Source organism: Arvicanthis niloticus, chromosome 6 (assembly GCF_011762505.2).
Source record: "Arvicanthis niloticus isolate mArvNil1 chromosome 6, mArvNil1.pat.X, whole genome shotgun sequence".
In the NCBI taxonomy this organism is placed as follows: domain Eukaryota; kingdom Metazoa; phylum Chordata; class Mammalia; order Rodentia; family Muridae; genus Arvicanthis; species Arvicanthis niloticus.
Window position 1 is genome coordinate 540,205 of NC_047663.1, and position 14,529 is coordinate 554,733.

Below are 14,529 nucleotides of genomic sequence, written 5' to 3' on the forward strand. Positions count from 1 at the left end.
CTGTTAGAGAGAAAAAGAAATATGTCAGAATAGATATATTTTATTCTCCTAAAAAATCCCACTATTGACTTATTATTCCTGAAAAGTCACCAGAAGATATTCCAGAGCAATTTGAGAAGCTCAGTGATGTCTGTTTGTTGAGGGTCATTGTCACTTGTAGGCGATACAGCCATAGAACTGGGCTTAGCAAGGACAATAGTGTTTCAGAATGACGGTATTCAAACGACATCACTTAAATATGGAAACTGTGTGTAGAACAGGAGAAGAATCATAAGAGCTGGTTGGCAGCATCAAGCTTGTCTAAGGTTCCAGTGTGGTCCTGGAAGTAAAACTCATGAAAAAGTATAACTAACTTTAGCCAAACTGGCTTGATTAAAAAGACCAAAATTAGATTAAAGGTTAAAAAGAAACAGTATGATAGAAGTCATTGGACAGTAATGATGCATGTAAGCAGTTAATAGATATGGATTTCATGCTTCAGCCAATAATATGATCAGACTCAGACTCACAGAAGAAGGCTGGTAAGCGTGCTGGTTCTAGTCTGCTTCATAGCTGAGATCGATTTGCAAACTTACAATGGTTATCTCTCCTATTCTTAAGTGTCCAGTTGAAGTGGAAATTCTGCTTCCTTGAGAAACTCAGTTGTGTTGTGTGATGCTTTTCTGGAACCTGTCTTGTGAGAGGATATTTTGTTGAAATAGACATGTAAGAGGCTGTTTTGCTGAAGCAGACTTATGAGGATGTTTTGCTGACAGAGACAGGAGAAGAGGGTATGTGATGTTTGGAAAGAGTATAAATGGAGCCCCACAAACAGTGAAAGGATGCTTGTCATTAAGACACCCGTACAATGCTACACCAGTCTTCATTTCATAGTGATAAACACACCACCAAACTTCTCGTGGTATTCCAGGTGATTCTGGCTACTTCTGCTTACTCATGGCTATTCGGGAGCCTTACAGTTTCTGCTGGATTGAGCTGCTTCTACTGATTCATGTTTGGTGTTTGCTATTGGACTGGATTGCTGATATCCTGACAACAAAGATTGGAATCACTCCCAAAGAACGACTTCTAAACAGGGCCACAACCCCCTTGTCCTATTAACCATTGTTCTTCCCAACCTTTGGTCAGTGGGCTAGAAGGGAGGTGTTTAGAGAAAAATCTAAGCCTACAATCTGACTGTGATAGATTCCATTATTGGCTCACAATATTTGTACTTGGTTTCACCAGTTATGTGACCAGAGCCATAATAGTAGACAAGAGAAGCATCTGAAAGCTGAGTAAAAGCATCATAACTTCTATTGCCAGTACAATAAGTCAGAAGTAATCCTTCACCCTGAATAGATGTAGAGGTTAAGATTCCTTTCAAAAACTCAGAGGAAGAATGAGTGGTTATGTTTAAAGTCTTTTCATTCAAATCACCTGCATAGTTACTGTAACAATACATGAATCAATCATGTGGTGGTGAGCTACCACCATCTTAATGAAATGACAGTCTTAGTCACAGGTTTGTTATCTGCTCTATCACTGATAATAGACAAAACCAGTTTGCTTTCATATTAGGGTGCGATCATGCATTATACCTCTCTCTTTTTAAATTTAAATTTAATTTTATCTTGTTATTTATTCACTTTACATCCCATTCATTTACCCCTCCTGGTTACCCCCTCCCACTATCCTCCCTCAATCCCCTTGCCCCTTCTCTGAGTGAGTGGGGGAACCCTTAGGTGGGCCTGGTACTTCAAGCCTCTGTGAGCCTAGGCTCTTCCTCTACCACTGAGGCCAGACAAGGAAGCCCAGCTAGAAGACCATATCCCACATACAGGCAACAACTTTTGGGATTTCCCCTGTTCCAGTAGTTTGGGACCCATATGAAGGCCAAGGAACATCTGTAAGAAATGTGTTATATCTCTTAATACAATCTAAAAGGATCTAGATCATGCCACAACTTCACAGGATATCACATTTGTCAACTATTTGGGTTTTTGTTTACTTACTGTGTTAGATCCATGCCAACATGCTAGATGATATTGGTGTGGGCCACACGGCGGCCAGTTTTGCTTGATGAAGTCCCAGCAATTCGACATCGTGGACTGCAATCCTGCAGCATCGTTTTATTTTTATCTTTGATGATTCTCATGATGTGTCATGGGAGTTGTCTTATGTATCTTCCCTTCGGGAAACTTTGTATGAGCTTTGGTAGAGGGTAGTGTGTGTGTATAATGGGAATCTCTCTAAAGAAAATCATTCTTTGGAAAAAAAAGTCTCTGCCTCCATGAAACCATATAGCACAATAATTCTGACTAATCCTACATAAGAATCTCCACTGTGCCCCCTGTTAGTATGAAGAATAGAGAAGTTAAAAATTTATGGTTTCAGAAAGTCTTAAGCACTTACACCCGGGCCTAAAGATGGAAAAACACAATCTAGAGAAACAGTGGCCCAGACCCAGAAGAGTCTGAGGCCTTGGCAATTAAAGCAAGAGTTCAGTGAATCAGTAGAGTAGTACCCATGGTTAATTCCCTGGGTACATGACTTATGGAATGAATGACAAGGTCTGGTATGCCCTATGAGAAACAGGATCTGTTAAGAAGTTAGACTGCTTAATTGCCCTCTGCAAGAGGGCTGAAATCAGCCACATCCCAGAAAGAGTGTCTCCTGCAGAATGAGTTGCCACTTCAGGAGCCCCCTGCTAAGCTCCGTCCTCAACAGCCAGAGACTTCCTTGGATAAATCTTCTTCCACATAGTTCCTTCATCAGTGTGAATAAGCCCTAAGTATTTAGCCAAAGAACCATCGAGGCTGATTCAGGGTCTTATTCTCCCACTCCTAAAATATAGCTCTCTATAATACACATTCTTTACTGACCTGGTGAACCAGATATTGTGTAATATACTGGCATTGCTCTACAGCCACTGAGGAAATAACAACATTCACCTTTTTTAAGAGTTTTAGAAGTTATTTCTCTTATCCAATTTGCATTATTAATGTGAGATCCAGTATCAGTTGCATCTCTAATTCATTCCTCTTTTAATGCTGATTTTGCCTGTGTAATCAACAGTTTCCATTCTGAACTAGATTCTTCAAAAGCCAAAGATTCAATATTCTTCAGGCTACTGAATCCAATAGTATTCTATTTACAACTGAAGTCAATCTTTGCAAAAAATCAGCGAAGGCTTTCTTTGGTGTTTGGATAATTTTAGTATGTGACTCAGCCCTCTTTTCTGAGAATGTATCCGAAACACTTAAAGTTGCTAAATGACTTCCTACCAAGGTTTCATCATCCAATTCAAGCTGGCCTTATGACTCAGCATATTTACCCTTACCTAGCAACAGGTCATGGGAAATATCAATTCCTCTGGTTTGATTTCTTTGTTCTGTAGCCCTGGTTTCTTCTTTCCCTTGTAACTGAAGCCTAGCCTCCAATATTGCAATTGCGAAATCTTTCCAGTCTTGGGGAGGAATTCTCTCCTGAGGTGTACATGAATTTAACCTCTTCTTTATAGAAGATGAAACAAGCAGGAAACAACTCTTGCTTAAACCTCCTAGATCTAAAACCTTGAGGGTACATGTGTCATGTCTCATGGTGTTCCTTGTATAGTAAGTGGATAAACTAAGGTTGCTTTTCTAACAATCTTGGGTCACCTACTTGAAGTTTTATTATGCAGTGGCTTGTTATGCTCTAGGCAAAACACTTTTGTCTGTGTCTGCATATATGTCTTGAGGTTTTTCTGACACTTGTCTATATTTCTCTGTGTCTGAGGTTCTTTTATTTTTGTATATAAGTCTCTCTTCTTTTGGCTGGGCAGACACCTAGCTGGTCTGCTCCCATTAAGACACCATATCCTGAGCCATCCTAGAGGAACCACAGCACTCAGTGCAGAGGGTAAGAACCCTCTTCCACTACACTATGCCCCAGAGCTACAACTGGGCACCTGAGGAGCTCAAAACACATCAGACACCCAAACCCATCCCCTCTGGAATATGTGGGGACTCACAACCTACAACAAACATTTTTTAAAATCTAGATTTCATCTCTGCTACCCCAGGTCCAATTGGGGAAGTTGCTCGTGTCCACTTACCTTGATTCTCACGTGTCTGTGGGCCTTTAGGTCTGATCTTCTTCCCTGTCAGGGGTATCTTTGGCTCCTTCCTCTCTCCCAGCTCCTCACCTGTGCAAATCTCCAAGTCCTGCCTCACTCTACCTGCTCAGCCATTGGCTGTTGGCTCCTTATTGATTGATTAAAAACCAATTGGGGACAAGGACCTTCAAAGTGTGGACATGAGGATTCCTGATTTGGGGGTCTAGATTAATTCAAAGCATTAAAACCGACCCCCAACAAAAGCTATAGTAAAATGATTTTAGTTAAAAACATTAACACTCTGGAAGTCTTACTACACCAGTACCATAGCGGAGGGAAGAAACTGAAAGGAGTTTTTTGTTCTCTTCCATACTTTCTTATTACACTCTCTAGCACTCATAACTTGCATTTACCAACCTTAAAACACCTTCTTAGACCCTCAAACACTTTCTCAGAGCTTTCGTATCCTCAGACTTTACATAAACTTTAAACCTTACACTTTTTTCCTATTCAGTTATTCATCATGAGACACAGGTGGTTGATAATTGGGATCAGTTACTGTAAAGTGAGTTTCTTTAGATAAAGGAGTAGTAAAAAAAAGTTACTTCTTTCACTAGTCCAGTCATCAAGCCATTCAGAGACCTGAGAAGAATAGATTTTACCTGAGTAAGTGGGAAGTATAATTCAAAAGACCTATGCATCAATTAAAGTGGCAGAGATTTACCAGTTACCCAGATGGCCACCCAACTATGTTTCTGTGTTGTTGATGGCCTTATTGGGGACATAGGTCCTGCAGCAAGATCAGTCTTTGACTGTCAGGCTTGGCAAATCTGAGAAACCTTCCTGTGGAGGAGAAACCTAGGAGATTGACCTTATTTTGTATTAAGTGATACAAGGCATGTCCTGTGTCCTATTTGTCCACAGTTTGGGCAGGGTCCTGGCAGTGAGTAAGGCATTGGGGCAGTTATGTCTAGTCATCAATGTTCCACAATCCAGATGGAGTCCTTTGTATTTATGCCCACATCTTCTTGGAGACCTTGAAGGGGGTCACTGCTTGGATCTGAGAGTCTCTGTCATGGTGAGTGTAAGCACCTTAAATGCCATATTCAGGAGGTTCTCTGACAGGTTTGAGGGCTAGTACCTACCAAGCAAATCTGAGTTAAACAATCTTTGTTTTTAGTCATCTGCTCTAAGCTGTACCTGTATATTAAAATAAAGTACTTTTTTTTTTTTTTTTTTTTTTTTTTGGCTTTTTCGAGACAGAGTTTCTCTGTGTAGTCCTGACTGTCCTGGAACTCACTCTGTAGACCAGGCTGGCCTCGAACTCAGAAATCCGCCTGCCTCTGCCTCCCAAGTGCTGGGATTAAAGGCGTGCGCCACCACCGCCCGGCAATAAAGTACCTTTTAAAGAGTAAAGACATAGAGCATACCCCCAACTTTTGGAAGACAAAAACTAAGCTCTAACAAGTGAAAACAATGTAATGCTTTCAAAATTAACACCAAGTGGGTTTCTGTTACATTACAAGGTTTGGCTGTTAGGGCCACCAAGCAAAGTATGGTGTTTTTGTTTTTTTCCAACCCATAACAGAGATGGCTGCCAGTCATGTGGCTGCCCTTAATTAAGACAGTGGTGAAGCTATGACTCCTCCTTCTTTATCCCATAGTCAAGATGACAGCCAGCCATGTGTTGTTTATACCATTCCTCCTACCAGCCCGGGTGTAGTTAACCAGGTGCAGTGGGAGATTTAATAGACCAGGCTGCTCCTTCACTGCCACTGCTGGCACTGCTGGTGGCTTCATGGATGGGAGGAAGGTGGGGTTAGGGGGTGTGGTGCTAGGCAGCACCTGGAGCCACATGTGCTCGGCCATTGAAGCTGCTTTGCAGTGGTGGGGGGTGGGTTTGGGGGTTTTGAGAGTTCAGTTTCCAAAAAACCTAGACTCCTGGAGTTCAGACTTAAGTTGTCCCTGCAAGGTCTGAGACAAACCCAATTTAGATAAATGTCTCAGTAGACACCTGGTGATGTCTCACAATCGAGGTTTAGACCCCAAAGTGTCCATTTTCTAGTCTTAGTCGGAACCTGAAGGCTCAGCTGCACATAAGCCTGGGGTTATACAGTTGGGGATGAGGGTAGCCTGAGGTCAAACATCTTGCTTCTGACTCCGAATGCTGGGATTACAGTCATGAAGACTACCATACATACCTCAAAAATGGAGCCCTAAATTTATATTTATGGGTTTGTACATTTTCTTCCGTTTTGTTCTTGTTTGTTTGTTTGTTTGTTTTTGAGCTTGTTTGTTTGTTTGTTTGTTTGTTGAGCAGGGTTGTAATATGTAGTCCTGGCTGTCCTGGAACTCGCTCTATAGGCCAGGCTTGCCTGGAATTCACAGAGATCCTCTTACCTCTGCCTCCCAAGTGCTGGAATTAAAAGAATGAGCCACTGCCATCTGGACTCTTTTTGAGACTTTATTCCACCTCCTTAGAAACTCTCACACTACATGCATATACTTTTTTGATTTCTATATATTCTTAGTAATTAGCATTTTCCTCCTAAGCAACATCATTCTTCATTTTTTCTTCTGAGTTCTATGTGGTCCAACATTAGTATAGTGACTTCAGAATTCTATTGGTTAAAATATGCATTATATATATTCTTGTAGATAGTAGAAAGTTTAATATTGCTTTTTTAACCAGTTGAATACTCACTGTCTTTTAATTGGTGTGTTTAAGCCATTGATGTTTAATGTATTTTTGTGTGTTTAATATTAAAATCTGTGGCATTTCTTTTTATAAATTAAACATTTTTATTATTCACTTCATCATTACTGTTGAATTATTACTCATTACTTGTTATTTTCTTTGAAATGCATTTGTTAACATTTACTGAATTTCCCTACATTACAAGCTACTAAGACCTAGTCTTAGTTAGGGTCTCATTTCTGTGAAGAGATACCATGCCAAGGCAATTGTTATAAAGGTAAACATTTATTTGGGGCTGCCTTGCAGTTTCAGATAATGTTCAGTCCATTATCATCTTAACAGGAAGCATGACAGCCTGCAGGCAGATATGGTGCTGGAGAAAGAGCTGAGAGTTCGACAACTTGATCTGAAGGCAGACAGGAAGGGACTGTCTTCTGCAGGCAGCTAGGAGGGGCTCTCTTCCACCCTAGGTGGAGCTTAAGCATAAGACATCAAAGTCCACCTCTACAGTGACACACTTCCTCCAACAAGGCCATACCCACTCCTACCAGGCCACACCTCCTAATAGTGTCACTCCCCATGGGCCAATCATATTCAAACCCTCACATCCACTTTAATCTTTCTTTAGCTCTGTGAAAAACAATTGTCGTTCATGATGATAGTGCATCTGAGAAATTTTCTTTTCTTTCAGAACAGTGTAGTCATCTAATTATACCACATTAAATGAGAACAGACACAGACTTGATCATGTCTGCCTGCCAAATGAATTCTATGATTTATCTATATCTATCTTATACTAACTTGCCCAAAGTAAATGACAGGACATTTGCTTAACTTGATCCTGAGGTGATGCAGCCAGCTCTACTCTGACTTCCCAGGAGACTCCAGTGCTTGTCCATGCAGTAAAGGACCACATGATTCTAAAATTCTAGGTCTTCCTTGATCTGGAGGGCATGTTTATTCAATATGAAAGAATATCACAATTATTTTTAACACTTGTAATTGTCCTGGTGTTTACAGTGTACACTTTTAATGAATTAGAGTCTACCTTCCAGTTATATACACTATGAAGACCTTAGCGTAATGAATTCTTGATTTTCCTTCCTAACATTGTGGTGCCGTTATTAGTATTAGCACATATTTTACTTCTGTATGTTCTGTAAACATATAAACTATTGATACTATTTTTACCACTGCCAATTTTCTTTTAGAGAATGGTAAAATAAAAAGATTATTTAAACTTTCATTTATTTGATTCTTAGGGATTTTTTTGTTTTTGTTTTTGTATTTTGGGGTTTTGGGGGGATTGTTTTTTTTTTTTGTTTGTTTGGGGTTTATTTTGTTTTGCTTTGTTTTGCTTTTTGGACAATATAGATTCAGGTTTCTCTCTGGTGTCATAGTCTTTCCTGCCTGAACAGTATTTTTCTGTGAAATAGATCCAATGATTGAATTGAGCACACAGATGATGTGTACTGAATACTTGTTTGCCTGCCTAAGTCTTTATTTTCCTTACGTTACTCTGTATGTACAATTACAGATTAGTAGTTTCTTTCTTCCTGTAAGCATGTTAAAGATATCTTCAAGCTACTGAGTTCTAATATGACTATAATTATTATTTTCGCTTTCTGCATTTTAATGTTGATATTATTTTTCTGGTTGCCTTCAAATCTTTCCTTCTCAGAAATTCAAATATGGCACACCTAGGTGTATAGGTTTTTGACAGGCTTGTTGTTTTGGTTACAGATGTAGCTGGTTAGATTTCTGATATATAGGAATTTATATTTTTAATTTCCAGATATATTTATCTTTTTAATATTATATGAATTTTTAAATTATGTAGCTGGTATCAATTTTAATTTTTAAAAACTTATCAGCAATTGCTTCTTCAAATATTTCTCTTTTTTTATATTAAAGGCAGGTTTGTTGGGAAGATGCTTTCTGGTGGGCAAGTTCACTGGCCCCAAGGACCAAGGCCAGGGAAGTTGCAATGGGGAAAGGGGGTGAGGTAGGGGAGGGAGAGAGACAGAGAGAGATAGAAAGAGACAGACAGAGAAAGAGACACACAGAGAGACAGAGACAGAGAGAGACAGAAAGAGACAGACAGAAAAAGACACACACAGTGTCAGAGACAGAGAGAAGAGAGAAAGGGGCATGTGCACAAAGAAAAGAGAGGATTAAAAAAGGTTGTTTTTTTCCAAATAGTTTTTCTTCTGTTCCTTTATAGTCCTACTATGAATTGTGTTATTTTAAAACACCTTCATCTAACCAAAAAAGCTTACTGTGTGCTTTCAGCACCTATGGGGTGTAACCCAGGTTAGTTCCTAATATCTGTTATGAGTGGCTTTTCCTGTCCTGTATGTAGTATGTATGTATTATTTTTTATTTTTTATATCATCTAGATTCTGTGCCCTTCCCAGCCTTGAGAAGACTGAACAGACCTTGCTTGCCACACAGGACCTTAACACCTAGGTGAAGTGATCTGCTTTGTTTACACATACAGCTTCCTGCAAGAACTTAGAAGAAGAGACTGCCTGCTGAACCTGCCTTGCAACATTATCCAGCTGAAACAAAGGATAGTTTTGGTGAGGCTTCCCTTATATAAACAAAGTGCTGAATATTAAATGCCTTGATCAGAGAACTTTGTCTCTTTTTCATTTCCAGCCCTCCTTTCAGGTGAACCCAGTTCATTCGTGGTCACTGGGCAGCTACACAATTCTACTAGAATATAAACTGAAAACACACTTTTTATAAATTAATTGACCAATCTCTCTCTCTCTCTCTCTCTCTCTCTCTCTCTCTCTCTCTCTCTCTCTGTCTCTCTCTGTCTCTCTCTCTCTCTGTCTCTCTCTCTCTCTCCATATATATATATATATATATATATATATATATATATATGCATATGCATGGATATATGTGTGTGTGGGGTTAGTATATATAACCTAGTAAATTATAGATATATTTGGGGAGGCCAAAGAAAGGACAGACACTGGCCTCACCTCTGTGAGGAAGCAGTTCAGCTCTCACACAGGAGACCCAAGCAGCTTGTCGTTCACTCTAGCCACCATGAACTCCACATGCTTGATTCTATCTTTATAATATCCCAACATCATCTTAGTTTTACACAGATCCCTGTGTCTACAATATCTGTTGAATGTAGACCATGTCACCTGTACTTTGGTAATGGAATAAACCATGAATTATACATATTAAGCAGACGGTAACTCTCAAAAACTCTCTTTACTTTTATGTGGCTCAGTCTAACACTAAACTACTAAAAAATATTACAAATCCCTTCTTGAAAGACTCCCAGGCTAAGATCCAAAAAATACTGAATTAGAAAAGAAAAATTTAGTACTTAATATTGGAAGTTAAGAAATCAGATTTTCATTTTCAGTTTATTCTTCGGAAACTTCTTTGGTCAACATTTATGTTCTGGCTAGTTTTATGTCAATTTGACACAAACTGGAGTCATCTCAGAGGAGAGAGCCACAATTTAAAAATGTTCCATAAGACTGGGCAAGCCTGTAAGGCATTTTCTTCCTCAGTCACTGATGTGGGAGGGCCCAGACCATTGTGGATGAGGCCTTCCCTGGGCTGGTGATCCTTTGTGCTATAAGAAAGCAGGCTAAGTAGGCCACGGTGAATAAGGCAGCAAGCAGCACCCTTATATTACCATTTAGGAGACTTGGTCAGGTTCATTTTCTCTACCAATTAAAGAATTAAAAGGCTGGAAAAATGCTAAGAGCCTGCTGGTGTAAAACATGTTCTACAAAACATTTGTTTTAAGCTGCCAGGCTTTTGTCTAAAGTCAACAAATTAGAGGGACAGAAGAGATGGCTCAGTGGTGAAATGATTTTTGTACAAGCATGAGGACCTGAGTTCAAATACCCAGAACCCACCTGAAAACTAGGCATGGTGACAATGTGTTTGTAACCTCAGTACTGTGTATGAGTATGAGGGAGGGAGACAGATCTTAGAGCTGGCTGGACACCAGTCTCACAGAATCAGGAAGGTGTATACATGTGTGAATGTGCATGAGTTTGTGTGTGTGAGTATATATATGAGTTTGTGTGGTGTGTGTGTGTGTGTGTGTGGTGTATGTGTGATGTAGGGTGAGTTTTGGTAGAGAAGCAATTGGGTATGACTTGTCTGGATTTGATGAGGAAAACAGTAGTCATTCTGCACATTCTGAGTTTTAAGCATCTAAGATAAAATCTGAAGCTCTGTGACTTTACAAGAGCAGGGAGCACAGTTGTTAGGAGCAAGGAGCACAGTTGCCAGGACAGCTGCCTGAAAGGCCAAATGGGCTAACAGAAGGGAGGACTAGATTTCTCCCATGTTCACAAAATGAGAGCTTCTAGGAAAGCTTCATAGCTTCTGTGTACAGGTAGCTAGCGATGTGGAAAGACTTGTATACACATTTGATCTACAACATCCAAGACAATGGCCTCTGACAAGCCTGCCTTTCCTAACTTCATGAGGTTTCTTATCATTCAAGTCTAACCCAAGCAGAAAAATGGGAGACTCCAACTCAAACACAAGCAACCCAGACAGACCTTGGGTTGGTTCAAATGTGAGTGCACAGCACCCTCCATTAAGTCATCTCACCCCTACTTAGCCACAGATTATTCACACAATCTTCCACGTTAAAAATCCACTTATCATAAAATGCCTGTAGCACAATCACTGAAAATATGACCATGGCAGTTACAATCTATTTTTATCTTTGATTTTTGAAACAGAAATGGATTCCAAGAAGTTGTTGGGAATCTATTAAAATGAATTACTAAAGCTGTAGTCTACTATATGCAGAGAAACGGTGGTTAAGCGTCTGACACAGCAATTCACAAGCAAGAATACGCATTGTTATTTTTATTCAAAATAAACAATGCACCAGGGAGTTGCAGGTCTTGGGGCAACCTAAATGCCATGACCCTGATGTAGCTACATTTATCATCTAGATGGCCACTCTCCTATTGTCAAAACCCCAGGTGTCCTCTGAGAGTCAGGAAAATGATTATTGGTTCTCACTAAAGTTGACAGTCCTTTATCAAAAGCTGGACTAAGCTTGGCCAATTGAGCTGGAAGGGATGAATATCTGCTGTAGAGTCTTTAGGGATGCTTTTCTTCACTTAGGTGCACTAAAAAGCCAGCGACAGAAAACAGCTTGTCTAAAGCCATCCTTGTCGAGCTAGGATGCTGTCTTTTTGGTACATAACCCTGGACAAAACCCATCCAGAGCCAAGCACAGTGAGAAGACAGTCTCCTGGTTCCTAATAAAATCAGAGAGATCAGGCAGCTGCTCCTGGGCCTTGCCCTTTATCAGGGCTTCTAGGAATTTTGACACTCATTATCTTCTACAGTCATTTAATTGAGGTTATTCTCCTATAATATCATTTTACTTGATGACAGAACTCCTTACCTATGACCTCAGGTGTCTTTGGTAATCAAGTGAACAATTGTAATGATGATAGGAGAACTATTCTACATCAACTGTTAATCCTGAGATTGCCCAGAAAAAAAAACCAGCTCTACCATTTTGGGCCAAATTTAAAACAAGCTTTAAATATTAAGTATTGACCAAGGGATAGACTTTACTCAGGACCATTTCCTGGAGTTTCTCAGCTGAGAATGGCCTTGAGCCATGTGTTGCAGGGGTTTGTAAGGACAAACCTATAGGACACTTATTTTCCCATGGAACTTTGTTATTTTCCAAGAACTACAACTTCCAGCATTCCAGGAAGTTACCTGATCCCTGGGCAGGTGAGGCATACAAGTTAAATTTGGGCATTGCACAACCTTGATCTGTTGTCACCATAATCTCTTCACCTCTATCCGTTGTTCCTCTAGTAAGTAGTGTGATGTCACTTGTATATTATAAATGAGGTATTGTATATCAAGTAATGGGTATAGACAAACTTTCTTTTTGCTATGATTCATTATCAGCTTAATTCCATTCTCAATGGATTTAAATTATATATATATATATATATATATATATATATATATATATATATAATTAAACACTTACCATATTATATATGGTATTATATATACATGTATATATATGATCTACGTATGGTATTAAGATCTTATATTAAACAGACAAGATGATTTCTATTTGAATAGATAGACATGTTTTATTTGGAAAATACTAGATTTTCCCATGTTTGTAAGATACTACACTAATAGGCTAGCTCAATAATACACATGTGAACCCTTCAGTTTAGGGAAAAAATAAGACCAGGTTGATTTTTAATGCCTTAATGGCAGCCTATTCTGGCAAGTTCAACTTCTAATTCCTACAACACTCTGTGACTTGAGTTGGGGCCTAGTTCTCTCAACCATAACACTTGGCGACTTTCCAGATCTAGCAAAAATGTTTTAACATCTATGACTCACAAAGCAACAAGGGGGGATGGAAATAGGGGGCACTGCCCTTTAGGAAGAAATAATAATCCTTTGAGGAAGGTAGAAGAACATCTGGAATTTGAGATGGACGGCGCTGCTGGAATTTCCAAGCCGAATAAGCCCATAAAAAACCACAAATCAACTTATTATAATTATAAGCTATATGCCTGGATTGGGCAGATACAAGACTATATTAACTTACTTCCCAGCTATAAGACCCCCTTCCTACTTATGGTTTCTCCTGGCCACATGGTTCTGGTCCATTGTCCTCCTATATCCTCTCTCCTCCCCTCTTGTCCTCTTCTTCTCTACCTGCCCCCACTGTTGAACCTCCAGTCCCACTCCCCCCCCTACTGCCCAATCACAGACTCTAGCCTTTATTGACCAGCTAAAATGGGGAGAAGGTTCACACAGGAGTACTTGATGTACACCTGGGGCAGCCCTCCAGAGAAAGCAGAATTGCCATCATAATACAAACAGCTTAAGGACAACCCACACAGGACTGAACAAAAAAGGAATGTTGGTTGAGAGAGTTGGGCAGTGGATGGGAAATTGCTGAATGCAAGAGAGGATGGGAAACTTCGCAGGACATCCTGGGGCTTAGAAGAGAGAGAGTCCAGATCGAGAAGAAAGAAGGAATGAGCAAGGCCCCTTTCCGGATCCTGGTGGCGGGAGCAGAGACACCCAGCGGGTCTGCACCCTTGTGGAAACCATATCCTGAGACATCCTAGAGAGGCCACCGACCTCAGAGCAGGGGACACCATACCCAGAGACATCCTAGAGGAGCCACAGACCTCAGAGCAGCAGACACCATATCCTGAGACATTCTAGAGGAACCACTACACTCAGCAGCGAACACCTAGTTGGTCTGCTCTCACAAAGATACCTTATCTAGTGACATCTTAGAGGAGACACTGCACTCAGAGAAGCTGGAGCTCAGGATGACAGGATTGCAGAGACAACTGGACCTTGAGGAGTTCAGACACAGGCAAGATAAGTGGAAAGACAGTCTCCAGTTAGAACCAGTGAGTGAGGGCAGCACTAGCGTTAACCAAATGGCAAAAGGCAAGCACAAGAATGTAAACAACAGAAACCAAAGTTACTCGGCATCACCAGAACCCAGTTCCCCCACCATAGCAAGCCCTGAACACCCCATCACACCAGAAAAGCAGGATACCGAATTAAAATCATTTCTCATGATGATGTTAGAGGACTTTAAGAAGGTCATAAATAACACTCTCAAAGAATTCGAAGAGAACACAGGTAAACAGATAGAAACCCTTCAAGAGAAAACACAAAAATTCTTAAAGAATTGCAAGAAAATACAACCAAACAGGTGAAG